Genomic DNA, 14777 nt, shown 5'->3' with positions numbered 1-14777 from the left:
AAATTACCACGACCTCCTGAAACCTGCATATCGTCAAATTGTTGATTCAATCTATTTTGCTGGTTATCACTACCACGTCCTGTACCACGGTCTCTTGAAGAGAACCTACCACGTCCCCTTCCTGAACTGGAGTAGAAAGCCTGGACCTCTTCACCACTTCTTTCAGATGTCTCACTCTGCATGTTGATTTCTTCAGTGATCATTAGAGAGACCAACTCATCGAAATCTGGAAATGGCTTTCTGACATATACGGAAGTTACAAAAGACTTCCAAGCCTTTTCATTGTTAAGTCCACCCAAGGTAGACGACACCAAATCATCATCATCGGGCATTGCATCAATCGCTGCCAACGCATCTGCAATGCTTCTTACCTTCAGTGCATACTCATTGATAGACATCTTCCCTTTCTTTAATGTATTCAACTCTTGCTTGAGTTGAATCTTTCGTGCCTTTGTATTTACAGAAAACATACTTTCAAGTATGGTCCAAGCTGCATATGAATTCTCTGCATTTCTAATGTGTCCCAGTATATTATTGTCAATTACTGCAGACAACCAATACATGACCTTTTTATCCTTTGTATTCCATTCTTTCCGTGCCTTTGTCTCTTCTGGAGTTGGAGGATCACTCATCTCCGGCTCCTTTTCTTCACCTGAAACGAACTCATAGAGGCCTTTTCCAATAAGGAAGTTCGTGACACGAAACTTCCATGATGGGTAGTTGTTCTTGTCGAGCTTCTCAATGATGGGGCTTCCACTGTTCTCTGCCATTATCACAAAATTAATACCAAATAGCAAGCAAATCTTCTGCAACCCTTGACCTGTAGTGCACAGCAATACACCAGACAGCCTTTTTCACTGTCTGCTCAACAATACATGCAATCTGCAACCAGTTTGCAGATAAACCTTGTGTTTACTCACTGGTAAACACCTTTGAACTTACAGATCTGAAATCTGTAACCTGCGCACCCACGTTCGGTTAATACAGTCCAAGTCACAGTGTACCCTGAAACTGTTGTCCGCAACCTTGCGGCTCTAAAACGGGCCCTGAAACGGCCTCAAATGCCCAAAATAACTGCGGGACGGTCCTAAAGGGCTCATCTGTAGAATATACAGCGCTCTTCGCGCACACCAAATCTCACTGCAATCTAAGATTTTTGCTCTGCCCTGCTTCCGGTGCCTCCACAGGCACTATCCAAGAGAAGAAGTGGAAGAATGGGAGAGATTCTTACCCGTAGCTTGCTTGCTCAAACCTTGCTTCTTCTCCTTCACTTCAGCCTTCGAAATCAGCCTCTCTCAATGGTGCGGCTCTGATACCATGTCAAGAATCGCGTGGTGGAGGGGGTTGCTCAAGATGCTGCGCCGAACACACACAGAATGCACAAGGAGAAGCTCACTCAAGAGACAAGAAGAGAGATGGAGGCCAAAACGTTTTCTTACTGATTTCTTCTTCTTCTTCCACACACTTTTACAATGTACACAAAGTATAGATAAGATACAACATAAAAGGAAAGTGGCCTACTAAGTCAAACAATGCATAATCGACTACACTAGTCGACTGGCGCTATAACTATACCAGCTGTAAATAGGTGTAACAACCTGAATATAATAAGTAATGAGTCAGTGGCCATGTGAGAGTCATAATGACCACCGACGTGCTAAGTGTAGACGTGTGGACCCATCTAACCAGGCGGTCCATCATCAATGTCCGCATGTGTTGAGCTTGTCATCTCAACATATTCTATATCATTTATATGTGTTGCCTCAAAAGTCACTGTAGGTTGTACGCGCGCGCGCGCACACACACACACACACACAATGTGTGCAAGTGTGTGCTTACCACATGAAACATACCTTAGGATGTAAAATGCCCTTATTGTTACTAGAACATATGCAAAGCACCAACCATTCTCCCAAATGTTTGAAAGTAAAAGAAAAGTGTGAGAATAACAATATACAATTGGAAAAAAGAGATAGAAGAAAGAATAAATAATAAATCAATTTAAATATTAACAAATGTGCGTACAACAAGTGTGTATAATGAAATTAGTGTACAATCATAACATTACATTACACATGGTTTCTTTTACATTTTTGGTGTAATTTAAAGTGTGAGCCCTAAAAACTATTTAGCATGTGAGCCACAATCCCAAAATACGATGCTTATGTGCGAGCTCTCTTGCTATGACTCAAATTGGTACGAACCATCAAGAGCATAAAGATGGTCTTTCACCCTTTGGCACAAAAGTCCCTCTCTCAAAGATCTTATCTGCTACAGCTGCCAAAGTGGATATGATACTCTGAAGCTTCTCACTTACCTCCTTCATGGAGGGTCTATCTAGCCTGCTCTCTTGCAAACAAGCAAGAGCCAAATTGATAACATTCCTCATGGACTCAGTCACATCTGCAGAAGCCCCATCCACAAGCTCCGGATCCATCACATCATCTGCCATGTTTTGCTCTATCCTAGACTGAACCATAACTACTAAGTTCACATCATTTGGGCTTCTTCCAAAATCAATTGCCCTCTTAGAGGTCACAAGCTCCAATGGGACCACACCAAAGCTGTACACATCACTCTTATCTGTTAACTTACAGTTCCTATAATATTCAGGGTCTAAGTAGCCCAATGTGCCATGAGCACATGTGGATACATGTGTAAGGTTGGGCTCAATGAGGCGTGAGAGCCCAAAGTCTGCAACCCGCGCATTCATAGACTTATCCAAAAGGATATTGCTTGACTTCACATGTCTATGATAAATGGGTGGGTATGTTGCAGAGTGCAGATAAGCTAGCCCCTCTACAGATTGAAGACCAATCAACAATCTAGTTCTCCAATCAAGAAAACTCTTTTTGAGGCCATAAAGGTGATCACGCAAGTTCCCATGATTGGGCACATACTCATAGACCATAAAAGGTAGCTCACTGTCAACACAACACCCTAACAGCCTCACTAAGTTTCTATGATTGACTAGAGAGAGGACTCGAACTTCATTGAGAACTTGCTCTATGCCTTTGATGTTGCCTATCTTAGCTGACTTGATAGCCACTATTGAACCATTGTCTAGGAATCCCTTGTGCACTTCCCCAAATCCTCCACATCCCAAGAGTCGGTCTCGTGCAAAATTGTTGGTTGCTCGTTTCATCTCCCTGCTGCTAAACAGCCTTGCAGACTTTCCCCCACTGTTTGCAGCCAAAATCATAGACCTCTCCCTCACAACCTTTGCATGGGCAATCCTTCCACTCCTCTTCTTGTATGCATAGCCAGTTAATGAGGCGAAAACTATAAGTCCAACAGACACGAGTAAGTCCTGCAAAGAACCCACACGTGAAAAATAAGACGGGGCAGATACAACATATATTCGCGGCTTCCAGAGCTGATCCTGGAAAAAGATGTGTTACCTATGGCATATTCGCCCTTGTGACACTCGATGCTGATGTTGTTCCTGAAACAGTAAGGAACTGCAGACATACAAAACCAGAGAAGACCATGGTGCGTGCGCATCGATGCTCTGCACCGGGTACCTGTATCCCGTCAGGGCCCTGATCTGCAACACCCCCGTGGGGGTGCATGTGAGAGGGTAGAGAGGATGCCCACATGAGCTCCCTGTGCTGAGTGGATATGGCACCTCCAGCTTGCCACAGGGAGGGCATATGGTAGTTCCATGTGCAGCCTGATACATGAGCAGGAGCACCAGGAGGGGAGCAAGCTGCAGCACTGCCGCCATTGATGGGCTTCTGTGCTGGAGAGCTGCAACAGCATTAGTGTTGCAGTTCATATGACCGAATATATCCAGAAAGATGCTTCTAACCGTTCAATAGAAAATGCTGCCTTGGAATCAAATGCCCTCACCCACATAGAAATGGTGCGTGCTTATCGATCACATTGTCAATTTGTTCGCTGCTGAATCGGATTACCTTTCCCATCGTTGACAGCATTCCAATCGGACGCATTTAACCAAACATGTCTTGACCAGATATGCCACAGGAGTCTCACTGCCATCAAATGTGACTCCATGCTAAGACCCATGGTCATTAGGTCACCTGTAAAGTGATGGTGTGTAACTCCCTTCCCATTGAAAGATATTTGGAAACTATTCAACATAGTACCCGACATAAAAAAGTAGCCTCTTAGCTTTGGTTTCTAGCACATAGACTAACGACAAACTACTACTCTTATAGGGAGCGCAATATTACAAACTAGGTCTCTGTCAGTTTGCTGGTTTCCAAATCAACTTCAAATTGCTTCCCTTCTATAAATGTGTATACCAATAGTTTGCAGAGTCATTTTATCAATTTGTTATATCTTCCTTTCAAAAAAGTTGAACTACACCACATTTTGTATCTATATAATACCCAATAAAGAAACTATCACCTACCATTATTTTAAAGCATCGCAATAGCTGGTGTTTACCAACGGGAAACTATTTGTTGTTTTTCAAAGAGTGGAATCCATGAAAGACCCCTCTGTATTTGTTAACTAAGTAGGCAACCAAAACATGAAAAATATGAGTAATGACATCCACAATGGTTTCAATGTAGTATTCTATCTATCCACATGTTTTGCCTACCTCTATTATCTACTATAGTCTATTGATTAGCTTTATGTGCAAGCCGCATTTGCATGTGCAACAATTACTAGAAATTTAGCATGTTCCTTACTAGAAACTTGACATTTTCCTTATGGATATATCACAATTGTGGAGCTAAATACTAATAGGCATCCCAAGAGTCTACCTTAAGAGTTCTTTGAGCTACCATCTTGATGTAACATATCCTAAAGTTGGGGCAGGGCAAGGGGCGGCAAAGGGGGGGGAGAGGGGGGAGAGTGCAAGATTCAAGACAAAAAGGTAAACTTGTAAAAGGCAAGGTTTAAAGATTAAACATTCCATGGAGAAATAAAAAACTTAAGAAAATAACAAATAAAAAAGTTTAAAGTTGTAGTGGAAGCTCATGCTCAACCACCAAGACCCATGGACTGCTTATTCTTTCAAGTGTTTGAAGCGAGCACAAATGGATATCTCTTACCTAGTTGACATGCCTTCAATCCTACAGGGGTGTAGTGAGTTTACCTTGATACCCGAACGAGTAGCCTCCTCCCTCAAGAAACCCGGTAGCTTTAGGATTCTAGATGCGAGCCCAAGCAACCTTAAGCCTCCACCTTCAAGCTCCATCCTCCATAGCCGCGCACAAGCGAAAAGAAGAGAATAAGAAGACGGAGATATAGAGAGCTTCTTCCCCACGATCCCTTACCCTCACACACTCACTCCCTCACACTTTCACACTCCCTCTCTCAAGCACACACAAGCAAGCAAGAAGGAGAGAAGAAGAAGATATCACTTTTGGCCACACACCAAAGAATGAGCTTTTCATTCACTTTCTGAGTTTATATACCAAACCCTAATCCCTTTTGGATAGTCATCCCCTTTTTTACATGGCCGGCCATCTTTCCTATTGTCCTCCTATCTTCCTAGCTTCCTTTATACCGCCCGTCTATCCTTATAATCTACACAAGTGGGAGCCTGGTTCTCAATTCATGAATATCTTGAATCCATATTGTACAGGGAGACATCTCCTTTGCTATTCCAAAAATAGAATTGACTCGACGTACACTTTCTTTTGAGATAAAAATCCACGTACATTCTTCTAAAAATCTCATTCTTTGTTTTTGAATAGATTTGCAAAATAGAAGAAGTTTTAGGAATGCCTTGCATTTAAAAATACGCATTTGCCTTTGACTTAGCTTTTGAGGCCACCCTTGCGTTTTCGGCTGTTTCCCTTCCTGCTTCTTCCTTTATGTTTGATATCCTTCAGGGCCACCTCTTTCGGCTTTGGACTTGTGCTTTTCCACTTTTTTTGCTTTTTCTCGTGCTCAGGTTAACATTACCCCCTCCTACCTGAGTGCCAGTCCCATGGCACGGATGGGTAGTAGCTGGAAAGTGGGGTGGGAGTAGCCACATGGCTTTTTGAGTTTGTATACAATCCCTTGCTAAGGATGGTGTTGGATGGATCTGCCCCTTAAATTGAAGATGAAGTTGGGGTAGTTTCCTCCCTGACGCTAACGGTGGGTGGATCTATCCTTTGAAATTGAAGATGGTGTTGGACAGGTCCCTCTTAGAGAATGGTAGATGGGTGGATCTGTCTTTGAAATTGATGATGGTGTTGGATAGATCCCCTTTGGAGAATGGCAGGAGGGTGGATCTGTCCTTGAAATTGATGATGGTGTTAGACGGATCCCTCCTCTCGTCCTCCAAGGTCGATACAACGCGATCTTAACTTAGCTTTTCCCTGTTCTCTTCAAGTTGCATGATCCCTTCACCTATGTTCATTTAGACTTTACAACTTGCATAGGACGAGGGAGCCTGGCACTCTTATAAAATGAATTACATTATACCTCCCGCTTTCCTTGTGAGAGCCCTTAGAGGCTCTCCTTCATCCTTAAAAGGACCTCCTTCATCCTTGAGAGAGCATCCTTCATCTTTGACATGACCTCCTTCATCCTTGAGAGGATGTCGCCAAAATATTCAGAGCTCTCCCACATTTTTTAAAAAGCTTTCCTTCTCCTCCAATTTTCCTACTTGAGCAGAATGAGCTCCTTAACATTCACTTTTTGACTTGGGTTTGGTCTTCCTCTAATTCGTTTCAGCTACATGGTGACATGGCGTGTAACATTACCCCCTCCTAGACAAGTGTCAGTTCCATGGCACTTGCAGTTTTGAGCTGATGAAGATTTGATGATTTAAAAGGCGGTCATGTGAGTTGATGATGATGGGGTCTCATGGGGATTGGTCCTGGGAAGAAACTGAGCAACCGATTGAGGTGGAAAAGGCCAAGAGTAAATTGAGTGGATGATGGGGCCTCTGAAGTTGGTGGATTGCAGCATTTGTATTTACCTAAAAAGAAAAGAAGGTGCACTACCTAGGGTGTGTGTCTACCTTACTGTGTGGTGCATTGTGCTTGTGCTAGTGGAACTTCGGAGACAAGGTATTCTCCCAGTAGTTAGGAGCCTCTATTCCCCAGTAGTTAGGAGCCTCTATTCCCCTGAAGGTAAGATTCTTCTCTCTTTCAGTAACCCACCTGTCTCCCAGCCTTCTTCCTACATTAATCACCTCTTCCACCACCTTGGTTGATAGAACTTTGCTCAATGTCATGGAGAATAGGAAATTAAAGTTAAAGGGTTCATGGCCATTCTCCTTCTACTCCCATACTATGAGTTTTGCATTCCAATGTACTGCCAAACAACCTTCTCTTGGAGGGATGGACACTTTTGGGGCCAAACTGGTTGAGCTCTCAGTCTCCTCCGTGCCTAGTCCAGCATGTTCTTTAAAAGGTGTGACAGCATCCTTTGGAGAATCACTCGGTGATACATTCTTTTTAGATGGAATTGTTAGTTGTGTTAAAGCTACTCTTGTGGGATGGAAAATAAGAGGACCGTCATAAATTTAATCATATGGCACGTATGGGATTATCTTCTACTCTTGATATTACTTTGGTGAGTCACAATGGTCTTTTGATCTCAGCTTTCCTTTCCACAATGGTGTTCACCTCCTACTGTACTTTTGGCCGTGGAGAGGGAGGCTATGGGACTAACTCCTCATCTTTTTGCCCCATTTTGGAGCTTGATCCTACTTCTTTAGTTGGCCTTTGCATCTCCTCTCCCCTATGCTCTTGTGGATCTCCTTCCTTGGACCCTAGAGATTCCACTTCTTGGACCGTCAAGCCTACCCTTAACAAGTAACTTCTTTGATCCTATGGGCTTTGGCTGGTTCCTACTTCTTGTGGTTAGATGTGTAGCTCGTGTCTTAGAGCCATGCAGACAATCTCCAACTTTCTCCTTAGTGACTCAATGGCCTTCTCCTCTTCTGATAGTGTGGCTAACCAAAGCCACCGGGCATTCCTAACTTGAGGACCCCTAGGTGCAGTGACTGTGACGTACATGCGGTGCACTTCCCTTTTTTTAAAAATGCATCGTTGACCTAGCTATTGTACAGATATCTTTGTTGGCATTTGAGGTCAAAAAAGAGTGGCGAGAGGTGGTATTCTTGCGAAATAGGGTCTCCTCTTAAGAACCTTCAACTAGAGAGTCATGTCCTACTGTCCCCTTTCAAAACTTGGCCTTGTGTCTTTAGTTGGCCTTTGCCTCTCTTCTCCCCCGTGCTCTCATGGCTTTGTTTCTTTGGGCCCTATAGTGTGCGGTTAGATGTGTAGCCCATGTCTTAGAGCCCTGTCGGTGATCTCCAAATTTCTTCTTAATGACTCAACGGCTCCCATTTCCTCAAATTATGTGTCTTCCAAGAGAGTGTGGAGGAAGGCACGTTGTTGGGCTTCCAAAGTCATTTGTGTGGTCTCTATCCTGCTCTCTACTAACACCATGTTGCCTTCTGCAACAAGGGCTAGCTAGTGCGCTAAGTCTCTCACTTTTTCTTCGCTCCTATCCACCCATTCATCTACTTTTTTCTACATTTCTTCCAGGCCTTCGTTGTGCCTACAAGCTAACAGTGCCCTTAGCCTCCTCTCTTGTTCCTCGATTTCTCTTTCCAAGTGCTATTTCTCTCCAAGCTTCGAGGCCATCCTCTTTTCTAGATTTTGTACGTTCTTTTGGTGCCCTCGGCTTCTCTCTTCTTCTGTCGTTGCTAGCTGCTCTGCGGCATTTTGGATATTTTCATTTTCCTTTTGCAGGTCTTTATACAACACTACCAGCTCATTATAATGGCATTGTAGGCTCGTGAGGCTATGCGCTTCTACCACAAGCTTTTCTTGCCAACTCTTTTCTTCTCCTCTCTTTTTGATACATGGCCACTTGATGGGTTCTTTTTAATTGAGAGGCTATTATCATCTCTCTTTCATCATTGAGCCCAACGATGGCTATTTTCTTGTCTTCTTTTGCCCGCTCCACCTGTGACAAGAGTTCCTGCACATAGTCATCGTAGTTTGTAGACAACGATAGTGCGGTGGGACTCGTGGTTGTAGATGCTTCTATCTTTTGCTTTTGGGGTCCCATTTGGATTCCGCATCCACAACTGCATATCTTTTTTCTCCTGTCACATGGTGGTTCCTCCACTTGCACCTTGAGTTACCTCTTTATTGACTAGAAACTGCACCCATGCCATGAGATTTCTCGTGTCCACCATGGTAGAAGAGCCTTGGGTGGCTGTAGCGAGTGGGGTGGTGGATAGTAGGATGGGTGGGATGGGGTTGATTAGACCCTTACCCTTACCCTCGATCACTGGGGGTGGTAGGTATTTGGGTGCTTGGGAGCTGGTGCTTCGGCCATTGCATCTAGGTGGACTCATGGCAATCAACTCTTCTTCCCTTGAAGGCTTCTCCACTGAGAGGTGGATAGCGAGGGCTATGTCTTCTTCTTCCTTCCTCCTTAACTCCTCGGTCTCTTGCTTTTCTTTCCTCCTCCTTTCCTCTTCATCCTTTCTAGATTCCTCTTTTACTCTTTTCGTCTCCTCCGTCTCTCTCCTTTTTCTTTTTTTTTCAGCACTTTTGGGCTCCCTTTGGGCTTTTGTTAGAGATCTTATTTTTCTTTCTTCCTACTCTCTTCTTCAGCCTCTTTTGTGGAGTCTTTTTCTTTGATTGCTTGGTCCTTCCTTAGCTAGATTGTGCTTTCCGCTCTCCTTCTTCCTCACTCACCATCCTTTCCTTGGATTGCTCTCATTCATGGTGGAGAGGCAACCTTTTTGGTGTCTCATGGGCCCCTTCTTCTTTATCCTTCTGCATCTCTTTCACTTACTCTTGGATAAGAGTCGTGAGAATTGCCCCATACCCAATGAACGAGGCTTTTGATGATGGTTTCTTTCTTTCAGCTCTATCTTTTGATGTTGGGGATTCTCCATCTGCTGGCCTGCTTCGGAGGGTCAGTACCTTGGCTGATTGGTTGATTGTCTTTCTCATATACCCATTCCAATAGATCTTGTCCAGTGAGTGGGCTGACAAGCTCTCTAATGTGGGCACACTGATTCTATGCATAAGTTAATTATACCTTTGGCTGGAGAAGAGGGAGTGGATGACCTTTTCTTGGAGCCTTATCTCTTGGTCGGGGATGTCTTGGATACTGATGCCATCATTGGTTAGAACGGGTTCTTTCTCATGTTGAACATGGCATAAACATCTCTTTTTGGTCTCCTTTCCACCTTGGATTTCAGCCTTGGCATAGACATCTCTTTTTGGTCTCCTTTCCACCTTGGATTTCAGCCCTAGTGCCTTCTTCACCAAGGCTTTATTGAGCTAGAATTGTATCTTCTTGGCTCCTACTCCTCTTGCAACTGTAACTGTGCCACATTCTCTGTCAGGGTTGTAGGTTCTCAAGAACTCTATGCATTTGGCATGGTCAGTCTCCTACCCAAATTTCTCAACATATTTTTCTAGATTACACTATTCTACGACTCTTTGGGTAGCCTTCTCCTTGGCCACGACTTCTTCAATATTGTGGATAGTTCTGAACTTTAGTTGGTTGTAGGTGTGGTTCTCGAAGGAAATGTGATACCTTTCCCTTTCTTCTTTCACGAGTGGAAGCCTATGGGCCCGATCCTGCTATGATGTCATTTTGAGTTCTTGCCATGATACTATGATCATTAGTGTCCTTAAGATAATTGCTTGTTGAAAGATAAGCAAGAATTGATTATGCTTTTATGGAAAGAATCAAATGCTTAAGTACAAAAAAGAGAAATTTTCCTTCAAGCTATCCATTCATTCCAAAAAACTTACGACTTTTTCCTCAATCACAAGTTGATTTTCCTCCACTCTTTTTCGCTTTTGGACATTGATTGAGGCTTTTTCCTTGCATGTTCATTCACCTTACATGTTTGATTCACCTTTCATTCACCTTAGAAGGTTAAGGACATTCAACACGTGCTCTCAGCATTTTACTTTCGCATGAGCCAAGCATGGAAGTTCAGATTGTATTCTAGAGTAGCATATCAATCAATGTCGAAAGGATAGATGCCTACTTGAGTGATATAGATAAGGGCATGCATGAGGAAGTCACTGGAGTCGATCCTGCTAGCATTGTGTAACTCCTCCTTAGTCAAAATTCAATCTAAATACGGGTGGGTCAAGATGCGCTCTTGTAAGGGTTGGTTATGAATGCTGGTCAACACCCTATAGGAGGTTGGAGCTATATAAGTGGAGTCGTACTCCGAGGTTTTGATTGCACATCGTTGCTCAATGTTGGTCATGATTTGGTAGCCCTCTTGCTCCCATTGAAGTTAGAGAGCATACCATTTTCTTAAGAAAGAGAGGTCGTTGACAGCGAGTTGCTTCAACTCCTCAATTTCCTAGTTGGTGGTGGCAAGGATCATGCTCTTGTCATAAGACGTAATGAGGCGTTGTTTTTGTGCATATTCTTGGGATATCTCGATGGCAATTGATTCCTTGGTTCCTGGGGAGCCTGAACAAACACGAATTCAGATTCCTCCCATGAGCAAGGGAGCGTACATATCTCCATTGCTAAAGGCTTGTCCAAAAGACCTAGATCTAGTCGATCATAGCTTTTAGCAAGTGTGGTAAATGTGGTGTTCAACTATCAAAGGTAGTTAATCAAGTAATCCCCCGTATTTTCAACGAATTCTGCGGCCAAAGCGAGAATTGATCTTTGTTTGTAAGAGGGTCTAAGGCCTACAGGTGGTTGGGGTTTGACTAGGGTTTGACTAAACTAGATAATTTGGTAGCTGATGGTTACGGCTTTAGTTGCTCCTGAGAGTGTGGTTGGGCTTCTTGTTTGATGGGCTTGGTTGGAGTTGCGGGTGTCGAGCTACTAGACACTGGTGAGGTTTCAGGGACATTAGTAGGACTAGGTTCAGGCAATGTGTGAGTAGCAAGTTGCGACTTTGGTTGATAGACATGTTTAATCTGTATCGGCTTATGCATTTGAGGTTCTATGGGCTTCGCAACCTGAGTCGTTTATGGCATTGGGGTATTTTTTTGTCACATGGCTTGGTGTAGTCAAGTTTGAGGGTGGCGTTTGAGTGGTGCCCATGGACATCTTGGCTTTAGATACCTATATCTAGGCATTACCCTCATAATAGCCTTGCACTTGCAATAGGATCTTAGGGACCCATCGCTGCTTGATCGTTTGTCGATGCCTATACTTCATTCTCTACCTCCCAATTTTTGAATGCGAGTTCCTAGCCTTACAAGGTCATGATTGTGCGCTTCTAGGCGGTGGCCCTTGATGTTTAGGCATCCATTTGAGTTGTGGTGTCTAGACCTTAGCTCTGTTTTTTGTGGTTTGTTGGTATTGAGGTTTAGCAGGATGTGACAAGTCATGACCCTCCTCCTCAACCTGGGTGGTGGGTTGCTGGTGACTTTACAGGCTTTGATGGAGTTCTACCACCCTTGCTAAAAGCTGTGATTATTCATAATTGCTGATGGCTAGATGAATGCGCTATGACTAGTAGTAGACTTTGCATAGTGTCCACTTTTTAAACGTATATCCCAACAATGATTTTGTACCTGCATCCTTTTTAAACATATATCCCAAAAATGATTTTGTACCCACATCCTTCGTATTTGGCAACACATAAAAGATCATTAGTATGCTTTTAGACTCGATAGAGACTGCAACCTTGCACTTTCCCAAAAGTGTATATGATTGGCCCCCATATTGACAAAGTTTGACACTAGTGAGATGCAATTGTGTCCTGCCAATTTGGATCCAATGATCGTGAGTCAAGATATTAAAATCAACACCCTCGTCGATCAATGCATCAAATGTATATGTTTTCTTGACAGTGATAGTCATGAAGCCAGAGCTGCGGCCTCCTCATTTTCATCTTCAATTTTCGTGATAATGGCCACTCGTACCTTGATAGGGTTGGGTTGTCTATGCAAGATCCTTGTCATCATGCAAATTGATATTGAGGGTATGTCACTAGGCTTACCAATTGCCTTAGTGGCTTGCTCGTACTCCTCACTATTCGAGAATGGCAGATTGATTGTGGCTAGCATGTGCATCCAATCTCACTCATTCTCACGACAAGGGATATAATTGGTGAGCGGCCCGTATGATTTTCTAACATGTGCATCACCTTTCAGTATGGCTGAGATGGCATCTAAGTCAACTAGCATTGTTTTCTAAGTATACATCTCTATCCTTATGGCTTTCGTTTGGTTACCTAAGAATATCAAAATCATTGCCCGAGTCCTCTATGACTCGCGCATTCCTCATCTAGGGTCAGCCTAGTAGGATGTCGTAGTCCACTCTCTTCATGACAATGAAGTTCACAGAAAATTGGACACCTGTGATCTTCAACGACCAGTTCTTCAACACTCTGGATGGCCTAACCTTCATTCCATTGGCCATGTTAAACCTAGCATTCTTGATAGGTGGGTTACCCCAAGCCTAAAGTACTACATGGCTAAGCACACTGTCTCCTACCCCCATGTCCAGGATCCCTTTTCGTGTGGAATCTCCTAATGCTAGGACCGATAGGAGATTGCATACATCTCTGTGCCCTCCCAAAAAGCATTAATGTGTAAGGACTTGGGCACTGAGTGCAACGTTAGACTTGGTATCTAAGTTACCGCATCATGATGGTGTAGGTCAGCTGCCCCTTGCTCCATTGGTCCTTCAATCTACTACTTTAGTTCTTCTTTCCATAGGTTCAGATGCTACCTAAGTAGATCTCCTAAGCTTAGAGTCACTAGGGTGGTCACTAGCATTGTAAGAAGATTGCTACTATTTGCTCTTCTTCTAGTCCTATGTTCCTTGGCCAATGGCCTTGACTAGTTTGCTAGCCCGTAGCATTTAAACTCCATCTAAAACACATTGCTTGTGGTGAAAATGCATCTTTTGACTTTGGTCGTGGAGGTGAAGCTGGTGTGCTTCTGCTTGAGAGATCATCGATCTCGTCCTCCAAGATGGGCTTAGCATCCTTAAGGTACTCTTGGGCCTCTTTCACCCACTCCTCGACCTTCTTTATGGCTTTGAGCTAGTGTTTTGGGTTGGGGTACTACCCCATCCTAGCACTCCCCTTCTTAGCAGTTCTTATAGCAGATGTCTCTGCCTCTGCGTCACTGACTTTCTTTCCTATGGGCAGTGTCGTAGCACTCTCTATTTTAAGCATGACCTTGGCCTCTCTCCTCTTCTTCCTTCACCTACGGCTCTTTTTCCCTATCGAGTGTGCATCTAGATTGCTTGGTCTAGGTAGTGATATGATGGCCTGCTTTGTCTATGCTCGAGCCATGGCGTGTAATGGGATAGGTGTGTCCTCTCCATCAAATGTCTCAACTCCAAATAGCCCCAATGGCAGTGATGGCTTCTTTGCCACATTAGAGGGTGGATTTCATCTAGGGCATTCAAAAAATGAGTGATTCCACACTCTGGGCACCTAAGATCTTCTTGATTAGCTTGCTCCTGTTTGGGGCAGCGTGAGAAGATGTGTCCTGGGTGACCGCAAATCCAACAAGAAATCAGTTCTTGGTTCTACCCCCCTAAGCCTTTGCCTCTATCTCTACCTAGTGTCATCAATGGTACTAGCTGATAATCCATGAGGATTGGATTGCCCTCTTCATCGTACAAGATGTAAGGATTCACATAGGGATCATTGTCATTCAGCTCCTCCACATAGTCAACTGAAGCATCGCTTGATGGATGGGTTACGAAAGGTCCAGGTGGTCAGGGTATGCCTATGGGATTTATCTCCATCCTAGGAATGATTGGTTTAGCATCATTAGGTACCGAGAGAGCCAATGGGGCTCCCCTCCCAAAGAAATTTGGTAGCCTATTCCCTAGATAAGGCCGATTGTAAGGTTGCGAGTATGGGAGTCATC

At 43.8% G+C, this 14777-nt stretch overlaps 1 pseudogene across 1 annotated transcript; it reads right to left on the bottom strand.

Annotated features, from left to right (window-relative positions):
* Positions 1-1984: 1984 nt before the first annotated feature.
* LOC148015538 (wall-associated receptor kinase-like 20 pseudogene) lies at positions 1985-4205 on the bottom strand (annotated as a pseudogene). The gene is made up of 3 exons (XR_015688324.1): positions 3857-4205; positions 3428-3750; positions 1985-3310 (listed from the first exon to the last, which is right to left on the bottom strand). The product of XR_015688324.1 is annotated as a wall-associated receptor kinase-like 20 pseudogene (transcript).
* Between the last annotated feature and the right edge of the window lie 10572 nt (positions 4206-14777).

This window comes from Lygodium microphyllum, chromosome 24 (genome assembly GCF_053477565.2).
Source record: "Lygodium microphyllum isolate KBCC chromosome 24, Lygodium_microphyllum_v1.1.10, whole genome shotgun sequence".
Classification (NCBI taxonomy): Eukaryota; Viridiplantae; Streptophyta; class Polypodiopsida; order Schizaeales; family Lygodiaceae; genus Lygodium; species Lygodium microphyllum.
This window is presented reverse-complemented; position numbering and strand designations above follow the sequence as displayed.